This window comes from Condylostylus longicornis, unplaced genomic scaffold (genome assembly GCF_029603195.1).
Source record: "Condylostylus longicornis isolate FDR11 unplaced genomic scaffold, ASM2960319v2 ptg000054l, whole genome shotgun sequence".
Taxonomy (NCBI): domain Eukaryota; kingdom Metazoa; phylum Arthropoda; class Insecta; order Diptera; family Dolichopodidae; genus Condylostylus; species Condylostylus longicornis.
This window is the reverse complement of record NW_026578023.1, coordinates 479,176-490,784: the sequence shown is the minus strand read 5'-3', so window position 1 is coordinate 490,784 and position 11,609 is coordinate 479,176. Positions and strand designations below refer to the sequence as shown.

At 22.6% G+C, this 11,609-nt stretch overlaps 1 protein-coding gene across 1 annotated transcript in view; it reads left to right on the top strand.

Moving 5' to 3' along the window:
* Window positions 1-2,149: 2,149 nt before the first annotated feature.
* Window positions 2,150-11,609, top strand: part of LOC129611617 (ras-like GTP-binding protein rhoA) — a 38,495-nt gene continuing 29,035 nt past the window's right edge. The window contains exon 1 of the mRNA XM_055524834.1: window positions 2,150-2,286. The gene's annotated coding sequence lies outside the window, so the exon portion shown is untranslated. The remainder of the gene's footprint in view (window positions 2,287-11,609) is intronic.

Below are 11,609 nucleotides of genomic sequence, written 5' to 3'. Positions count from 1 at the left end.
TTTATATATATTCCAAGACTTTTCGGATATTTTTTTTACACTGTTAAGTGATTATATATATATTATCCTAATTTCACAAAAACAGGAAAATTTACCATCAGTTTTTTAACAAAAAATACAATTTTAAGTGAAACTATAAATACTTTAAAGTTTTATAAATATGTGTATCGAATGCATTCATTCTTACCGTTACCCCATACATTACAATTTAATTTCAAAAATGATACTATAATTTACAATTAAATAATCATAACATTTAAGTTTTTTGTATTAATATTATTTGTAAAATTTTTCACCACACATGTTAACTTATTAACATTGGGATTGAATTGAATTTTTCATTTCAATCATTTTATTTATATTTCGATACAATTGAAAATTGAAAGCAAATCTAAAATTTACAGTAAATTAACATAACACTAATGTATAAATTCACATTTACATTTAAAATTTTCCACCACACACATTATTTATATTGCGGTTGAATTGAATTTTCCATTTCAATTATATTATTTGTACTTCAATACTATTGAAAATTGAAAGAAAAACTGTAAAATTAACAGTAAATTAACATAACATTAATGTATAAATTCACATTAGCATTTAAAATTTTTCACCACACAAATTGGTTTTACAACAGTACGGTTGAATTGAATTTTTCATTTCAAACATTTTATTTATATTTCGATACAATTGAAAATTGAAAGAAAAACTATAAAATTAACAGTAAATTAACATAACATTAATGTATAAATTCACATTAGCATTTAAAATTTTTCACCACACACATTGGTTTTATTCGGTTTTACAACAGTGCGGTTGAATTGAATTTTTCATTTCAATTTCCATTTATACTTTAATATGCTTGAAATTGAAGAGAAGAGCTTTTCAGTTTTAGTCAACGACAACCGTTCACAGAGAATAGAAGTATAATAGCGGATAAAATTTTTAAAAATGTTTTCATTAGCGTTATATTTTTTACTTCATTTTTAATGAATTATTATCACAATAAAAATAATGAATGAGTTGAATTAAAAATTGTTTAAGAGTGAAATAAATATGTAAAACAATTTATTAATAGTCAATTTATTTGAAAAAAAAAATTAATTATGAAATAATTTATTGTAAAAAAATTCAAATAAGAGGTAAAATTAAAATTTTAATATTTGATTGAAATTAGGTACGATATTCGCTATTATTTACATATACATATAAGTATACTGAATCTCTTGGATTAAGTACACATGCATATTAAGTTGACTAAAAGTTAGTAAGTAGTTATTAACTTTAACATTGTTAATTAATCGAGTAGTGAGAATTTCATAAGATAATTGTTCAATATTTTTTATTAAATTCGAATAAGCTTATACAAATTAAATTCCAAAAAAAAAAATTCAATTATTAAATTATTAATTTTGTCTGTGTGTTTAAATAATAATAAAGATTTTAATATAGAGAAGTTTACAAATTTATAAAAATTTAAATAAAAATTTTAAATTATAAATTATTTGTAAAATAAAATTGAATATTAAAATTAAATATTAAAAAGCGGAATTAAATTAAAATTTATAATTTATAATTTGTAATTAATTGTTGAATTTTTTAATAAAACCAAAATTCTCCCAAATATCTCACTTTTTTAATTAATAATAATAGTACTTTTCTTGCCCGCTAGGTTAAATCTAATATTTTATTCGAATAGTGAATTCGAATGAATATTTTAAAAATTACAAGCTAAAATTAAATTAAAAGTAAAAATCATTGTGTTGAAATGAAATTTAATTAAAAAATTAAATAAAAATTTCATTAAGAGCATTTGAAAAATTAAAATTATTTATGATTCTATGAAGGCTTTTCTTTATTTTTCATATACGAAAAAGAAAATTCGAATGACAAAATTAAAAGTGTTCATAAATATAAAATCAAAAATATTGTCCGAAAAAAATTAAATTTCGAATTTAAATACTCATTGAAAATTCAAATTAAATAAAAAATAAAACAATTTGCTTTCGATTTTAAGTTTTTTTTTTAAGATTTAATAAATGTGAATTTTATTAAAAACTCAGAAAATACAAGAAAATACAAAAAAAATACAAAAAAAAAAGAAAAGTATTGAAAAAAAAAATCAAAACGAATAAACGGTAAATTTTCTTTCTTTTTGCAAGTAACCGTAAAAAAAAAGTGAATGTGTTTTTTATTACTGCAAATTACGTAAAATTATGAAATATTAATTTTATTTTGGATATTAAATAATAGAAAAAAAAATATAAAAAAATTTCTCGATTGGTAAGTTTGCCTGCCATTTTTTGTGAAATTTTAATTTTTACTTTATTTTTTGCTATTCATTTTTATATCCGCATCTTATTAACAGAGGAATGGTATGCAGTCACTTCACATACATATATAAGTTATGTATACAATACCGGTGAGGTTATAAACCGGTTAAAAAACTTTTCATCCTAACATAATTTCTAATTTTTTATATTTTTTCTAAAATTTCGGCAAAATTTATTTGATTTGCATTTATTCAAATAAAAATTTTTTAAATAATGTTGTCAAATTAACAATTAATAAAATAAAAAGCTATATATAAGCTTTTATAATTTGTAAATAGAAGTAGTTAATTTTTCCAATATTAGGGAAATTACAAGATCTTAGTGTATGATTTCGTTTTTACAGCTTTTTATAGATTCATAGAATTTTTCGGTATTAATAACTCAATTTTTTTCATTTTCTGATGATAGAACCTTATAATTTTAAATTGGATGATAGAACCTTATTGATTAAGCAGCTTGTTGTAGCTTATGTATTCAATATTATACAGGGTGTTATATCTAATAAATTTTACGCTCGATGATGTGATTTAGTTGTTAATATAGTAAAATGGTGGAAAATTACTCACATTGCCTGATTTTACTCTATAAAAGAATATTGTTAACATATTAAATCTAAAATCGCTTTACGTTCATGTTATGAAATGTTACCCCACAGGGATGGTTTTATTCGTTCACCTTATTAATAATACTCTTTAGAATATTAAGATCAATCGGGTAATCCATCGGGTAATTTTAATTGATCGTCTAAGTTTTTATTACCGTCCAATATGTTTACTATATGTACTAATATTGAACTTATTACATTATTCATTAATTTTTACTAATTCAGTAGTAATTTTACATAACAATCAATGAAGAGTAAATATCTTTTAACATTGAAAAACATTGAAAAATTTTTTTTAAATTTTTAATTATCGAGAGTAAGACACATTTTTGTCTCACCGCGGTTACATATACCTACATACATATATATTTAACTCACCTATAATACCAAAATATGAATTACCTTGTTAAAAAATTTCTACGCTATAAACTAAAAGAACAAATTATTCGTTTTTTTTTTCTTTGTTCCTTAATTTCTTCCTTTCTATTATTTTGTTTTTGTTCAAATAATTTTAACTTTCTCACATAATAAATATAATATACTTATCTATTTAATCAGAATTTATACATTTGAAAAAGGATAAAGTTATATAATGTTTGTATATTGCTACATTAACATTTATAATATTAAATATTTTACTGTGAATTCCCGCATGAACATACACTCACTCTATAGGAATTATTAATATAAAATTGTATAAGACTATACGAGTATACTCTATTATATGGTGTATACGAGTTGGAATATAATTGTAATAGACTTCTTAATCATTCTTACACAACAGTATCATAATTTTGAAAGACAGACAATGTGAAACCATTTCTTTTTTTTTCATATGTATGTACATACATAATATACGTAAGTCTAAATATCTATAATTAATTTTAGGGTAACATTTCATAAAGTAATAGAATTACCCCCTTTTGAAACTTTAACTTAAAAACCTACATTCACTAATGATATACTATTTACAATATGTGAAAGTTATCCAATACGCATTTATGCATACGTATGCTGTTAAAAATTACAGCACAAAAAAAAAGTATACTCTCAAAGGATTATTTTTCGATTTTACCCTTAACACCACACATATATATGTACGCATACCATTAAGGATTTAAGGATATGATATTTGATTGTTATTTCGTTCTTCATCTCCTTACCTTTTATTCTTTCTTGTCTGTTTCTTTATTTTTCTCTTTTCTTTTTTGTTTTGGTTTTAAAACGGAAACCTAATAACTGCTTCTTATATAACACAAATGATAGTATTAAATATGTTATGTATACATATATACAATACACATATGTGTATATATACAATAATTTATCCTTATATATAAGTAATAAATGACGCAATTTTATTTTTTCTAAATTTGGTGATTTTTTTTTTTTAATATATTAGTATTAGAAAAAGCAAAAGTGAAAAAGTAAAATAGCTAATACATATTGTATTTTAATAGGATTTGACACGAGCAAATAATGTTAGGACATTGACGGTTGATGGAATCGGAACAGTGTAAATTTTTTGTAGTTTTACCTACTAAATCACAACCAGCCCATTGTAAGTACAAACCGGGCGGTACTGATGTCCATAGATGTTTCGTTGACACTCTCCGCTTATTCTCGTTCTCCAATATTATTTAAATGATTTGTTCTGGTGATTTACTTCTTATATAATCTCAATTCTTGCCCTACTCTGTTATACTCGAAATATGCATAAAGAATCTTCAAGGTTCTTTTCTTTTTGTTTTAGATAGTCACGAAAATACTCATGCCGCGAAGTCAAAAACTACACAATATAAAGGTTAATCTAATCCAAATGTCAGAGTTGGATACTATTTTTACGTGCTCCTATAAATGCTATTCCAATGTGACAAATCTGCATTGTCTGTATTCTTATCTTTGCAACTTCTTGTTCTTTACTAATGCCTGAATTTCCTATATACATACTTACATTCTCTTTTTTTATTAATTATTTCTCTTATATTTTAAGATAATAAAAGTCAAAAAATTATGTCTCTGATTTGAAAGATAAACAATGTAATTTGACAGCTAATAGTCCGTTTTTTGTATAGATTTCTTTAAAATTTTTGAATTTGTTATTCGATTTATTTAACACCTCTCAAAATAATTATAATGCTTACAACTCCAAAATATTAAATACTAATAAAAAATCTTTTAACATTCAATCTTTAGAGTGTAGTTCTTACTCGTGTAGTCCCGTGGTTATTTATTTATATAGTGTTGTCAAAGCTACTCGTATATATACTAACATATAGGGAACAAAAAATGATTCGCACGTGCTTGAAAGTATAATTTTATTCAATATTTGATCAGAACGAATTGGTAATTTTAATTTCGTCCTTTCTTTCTTTTTTATTAAAATAAAGTTTACATAAGTGGGTCCCGTTTATAAATTACGAATAATTAATTTGAAAATTTTTAGAAGAAAAAATGTTTAACATTCAAAATTATTTATACAAAATATTTGATTTCCAATATATAAAAAAAATATATTATTCAATTCGTATGTTCAAGAATTTTAATAAAATTTGTTTTAAATTTATGCTCATTTATTTTGTTTTACTATGAAATACTTATACCAATACTTTTACGTATTTAAATAATAAATGTAAATTTCCGAATAAATTCTTGAAAAAGGATAAATTTTAATATTTAAGCATATACACATAAAAATTGGAATTTGTTTTAAAGTAATTTATAAAAAAAAAAAACACATTTATGATAAGATATGCGATGAACCTATATAGAATTCAGAATACATTTAAAAGATGAGATGCAAAAATTTTAAAATGATTTTTGTGTTAATAAAAATACTTGGAAAAATACCTTGAAATACGGATTTTTTTTTAAGAATTTAATTTATATTCATTTTTAATCTTGGAATTTGGAAATATCAATAAATAAAATATATTAATCTCAGAACCTTTGTTATTTCCAATATATTGTGATTAAATTTAAGAAATCAATTTATTTTCCTCAATAAGCTCTTAACAATAAATTCACTTTTTTGCCGAAATAAAAGTAAAATTTATTTGATTAGCATTGAAATGTTACTTTCATTCTCCAAAAATATTGATATAGAATGGCGAGTAAAATAATATATACTTGTGTGAATAAAAATATAAGTATATTACTTATGTGCCTACTTAATTTGCGTATATATATATACATAAAATGTTTTTACTTGATTTTTGAGAACATATAGATAGGCACATTAAGGCTTAAACATGTTCTTTTATTGCAATTAAGACAAGACTCCCAAAAAGGTTGGTTTATTTTATATAACGTATCGAAAATTCTAAATTATTAATTGAGAAGATTTTCATTTTGAAAAAAATATTAAAATAGTTTTTATTTAATAATTTTAATAAGAATTGTAATGCAAAAAATTAGATTTGTTAATTGCCACCGTAAGGATTGTGTACCAATCATTATTATTTTCTCTGTCTTGTATATTATTGTGACATTCTTATTCTGCTACGTTTTTATTGTCATTGTTTCCTAGAAATATTATTTTACCATCTTTCTAGAATAATTACTGTCATCGTGATTTTCTTAACCAAAACTCACAAGGAAAACATAAATACAAACATTTTGTTTCCCCGATCGGATTTTAAGCAAAATTTTGCTTCAATTTAATTAATAAATACACAGTGTTTCCGTGATCTAAGCAAATCTACACAATTAACTGCAACATAACATAAGATTAACAAAAAATTTATTCATTCCATTAAATATTTTACCCATTTACCATCCATTATAATTTTTAAATGTTCACAAATCAAGTATTGTTCAAATGTTCCTATTATATATTTACATACACAATTTATACTTACATACTATATATGTGCATATATGTACGTAAATAAATTAAAATTTTTCAATTATACCTTGAAGCATACAAAATTTACTTCTTTCCTTTATACTTATTTGTACAATATTTTTCTTTTTTTTTTGCTTTTCCTAATTACAACTTCCTACTGTTTAAACAATTTTTCACAAATGAGTTTATTAAAATTTAGAAAAATTGCAATAAAACGTGAAATGGGTATGATGACTAAAAAATAGTAAAAAAAAAAACAAAACAATAAAAACTTGAAACATTAATTATAACACATAAGTAATATTTTTATTTCAATGTCACAAGAAGTTTGTATACATAAAACATACCATTTAGGTGGTATCACAATATACTCGTATGTCATAAATACACCCACATGTTATAAAGAATTTTTTTCAATTTAAAAACTATTGAATACAGTTATATAAATATTTTAAATGTTGCCATTTATTTTCAATATCATGCAGTTGTGAACTCTTTTCTGTTTTCTTCCTCACTCTTCTTGTATATCTTTTCATTCTTTTACATATGTATACATAATATGTGCTATATAGAGAGCATTGTACATTCAAACGCATCTCTTATATTTTATTAAAACATTTTGTTTTTTTTTTAATCGCATTCACACAAAAAACCAAATTGAAATTTCATCCAAATATGGACGAAATTTTCAAAAAAAAAATTTCATAAAATAAAAAAAACTAGATATATAAGAAAAATATTTGTCTTTTATTCAGTCTTTTAATTTAAAAACTCAAAAAATTTTAAAATATTTTACTCACAGTATTTATGTATGTATGTACGTTATACGTAATTTTTTATCCAACTTTATTAAGAATTTTCTGATTAAAATTCACAATCTTTTTTCCAAAATTTTTAATTAAATACATTGAATTTTATTATGTATATGTAAGTATGTATATGTTCTTAGAACCATAAAAAAGAAGCAGAAAAATTTATTTAGCCAATTAAGTATGCATTCTTTTCAAAAATTTGACCTATTAAATTTTTGTCTTTTTGTCGATTTAATTAAAATTTATTATGATTAATTCAACATTTTGCAAAATTTCATTATAATTTTTTAAAATATTTTTCATTTGAAAAATAAATTTTAAAGATTACATTTTAAGTTTTAAAAATTTATTTCGGACATATGTATTTGTTCGCATATTCATGAATTTAACATAAAAGATCTAATAAATAAAAGCATAATTTAAAATGCCAATATTAAAATTTTATATACATAATTTCTATTGAATTACAAATTCTTCATTGATTATTCTTGCTTTTTACAACATTTCCAAAATTTTGGAAAAAAATGTGCTTCTTAATTTTTTTCTGTCTGATCTTTTAACATTTTCACGTATCTTTTAATTCATAAATCTTAGGAAAATTAGGAAATCCAAGTTTTTCGAAACTGTTCAAAGATGATTTTAATGAAGTTTAATGGTTTATTTCTTTTATCTTAAAAAATTATGAGAAATAGTGTCAAAAGTATATGAATTGACATTTTGACTCTTCCATTTTCTTAATTTTGTAGAGTTTTTCACATATCGACGAATGTTTTATTTTATTGGAATATTGAAATGTTGTCTTCTACTTGAACCGCCTCCTCAGCTAGACACTCATATTTTCCAAATTATAAATTCGTAATCACTTAATGTTTTTCCAGTATATGTTTAAACTATATAAGAGTCACAGCAAATTTAATAAGCAATCTAATTCAATTTTAATGTTATTAGAACCTTTTTTTTTAAGGTCTTAACAAAATTTCTCTTGTCACAAAAGTAAAATAACTTTCTTTTACCTATATTTTCATTAAAATAATTTCTCATAATCGATATCAAAACCACAATTCGTTTACATCCAATTTACATATGCAAATACATGCTTGGAATACCAATTCTTCTTATTGTTTTCACTACAAAGATGTAAAGCAAGTTAGTGTAAAAGTGATAGCGTGAATACGAGTACATATTAGAAATAGGGAAAATTAACCATAATTAAATCAGAGCGAAAACAATATCCCCATTTATTCTTTTACCCCTTGAATTCACCTAATTTTTTAACACAAATTGCATAGGATGGAAAAGTGAGCATTGATCTGTTATGTGATATTTTTTTATTCTATCTTTTTAAAAACATTTACTTATAAAATACTTAAGGCATAAAATAATGAAGCTTAGAAAACCAAAATCTTGTAATGAATATTTTTAAGAATATTTTTATTTTCTCACGTATTACTTAAAAACTTTTTGTGGTATTTTTACATTGATATTATTTGTACAGTTACGATTACAAATATTTTAAGAAAAACATAATTTTCCTTTTTTCTTTTATCATTTTTTGTTTTTTGGTTTTTGGTTTTCCTTTTATAAACCACAAAAAATTCTTTAATATATTAATCATCTTTAATACCAATTTTCTTTCATAATCAGGTTATACATACGTATATAAATATTTTTTTTTTCCAAAGATTGCAAAAAAATACCACGATTTTATAGATTCGCATTTGTATGTATGTATGTATGTACATACCTACTAAATATTTAAATAAATTTTGTATGGATATTATAATTAAGGTATGGTTTACAGCAGAGTTCAACAACCTAAGAACTGCTAGGCTGTCCATAAACTCAGTTCATAATTTCAAAAGACTCGTGTGTATTTTTATTTTGCAAACATTTAAATTGGCGATTGCGTTCCTAAACAGTTGTCCTCAAAGTTTGTAATTAAATATTTTCATAATAAAACTTATAAAATTCCTGAAATAAAAATGCCAAAATATCTCTGACCTAATTGTCTCTTCATTACTTAAACTTTAGTTGATTTTTAACCATAAAAAAGTTGCCGGCCCCTTTTTACGGTATGGCTAAATGCCAAAAGAAGTAAGTAGCCCACAAATTTTTTCTTTAATTTTTTTTTTTTAAATAAAACATGAAGATTTTGCAATAATACTTTTTTTATTATAAAAGAAAGGTAAATAAAAGGATGGTAACTTATATAGGTATATGTAGGTTTTTTTTCTTAAAGAATTTCGAGTACGAAATTCCAATTAAAATGAAAAACATAAAATTTTCGTGTAGGTTGTTGTTTTTATTAAAGATTCCTATAAGAAGATAAAAAAAAAATACACAACTATTTTCATTGTTGAATATTTTTACAAATTTAATGAAATCCAATTTCGATAATGTATACATATGCACATATGTATATGTACAAATATACTTATAATATGTGCATATCAAAAACATAAGTAGCATATTGAATTTTGTAATTTCAACTTATAAATTTTAAAATTATCTTGAATCAAATTGGTTTACTTTCATTTTTTTAGATTTCTTTAAATTTTTTGGAAAGAAATATGTTTGTGTGTAAAAGTGGCCTAAGTCAACATTACTTATAGGTCTGTGAAACTATGTGTATATAAAATATAGAAATATTAAAAATAAAATTATTATTTCTTCATTTTCATATAGGCTCAAAATAAAACTGTGAAATTTTCCTCAAATTAGAATAACTCGGAACTATAATTTTGTATTTTTTAGTCGAGAACTGTCTCGAAAAGAATCGATAAAGACAAACATTAATGCAAAATTTTTATAATCGAAATCCTTTGGCTGTAACGGGAAACTTCGTGAAGAAATCGTAAGTAAGAGTGGTCCGAAAAACTTTTTTGCAATTATGACCTAAGACGATACAGAATTGATGAGAGCAGAAATGTAAGAATCATCAAGGGGTATTGATGATTCAAGGTGCATCTGCCTATATTCTTCTGGGTCAAGGACGTTTGCAAATTCTGTAAAGATTTGAAACAAATTTCAATGCACCTCTCCGGGGTTGAATATATTTTTACAACAATTGCTTTGATTTTAATTAATTAAATTACATGTTATTATTCAATTTTCACTTATAGTCGGCAATACAAGCTATACACGAACAGGGAAATTACTTCAATAACGAAAAAATTCAGAGTTATTTTTGATGAACCTTTGTGTATATCAAACTTATAAAATTTGAATCAAATCAAATAATGTTTATGATCATTATTTTAAATTCTGGCTTAAATTCAAACCGACATCCTCTTATAATCCATACATGGTTTTTAATATTATTTATAATGAATAATATTTATATACTTACCTAATGTGTCATATAGACTCACGTATTCACATAGCACTCAAAACGTTCAATATGACTTCATCGCTCTGTATGCTTAAAAAATTACAAATGATTGTCGCTAATCGAATGTAATATTGTATTGTTCATAACTGTGGGAATAATTTTGAATCAATCAATTTCTAGAAATATTTAAAAAGGAAAATCTTTCAATAATTATTTATTAATTTACTAGTATTAAGTAATTAATAAAATTAGTAAATGTTAGTCATTTTAAAGATAATAAATTTAATGTTAAACTTATGCATAAGCACGTATAGAATTTATATGCAATTCATGTGAATTTTATGTGAAGCAATAAATTACTGAATTTTTAATGTGAAGTTTTAATATTTTAAATGTGAAGTTTATGTTTGAGCATTCTTAACAGTAATTATAATGCTATTAAATAAACTTTTATTCCTACATATATATTGAGATTATTTAAATTATATATACACTATTATTATTGCTATATATATAATTGCAAGTATTTTATAAAATTAAATTTTTTAAAATAAATTTTAAAGATTTTTTTCTCTTCTATTCTAGAACTATTTTAATATTCCTTTCATAATCAAAATTGCATAATCTCCATTTAACCTTCATTTATTCATTGTTTTCTTGTTATTTTTTTTTGTTATGT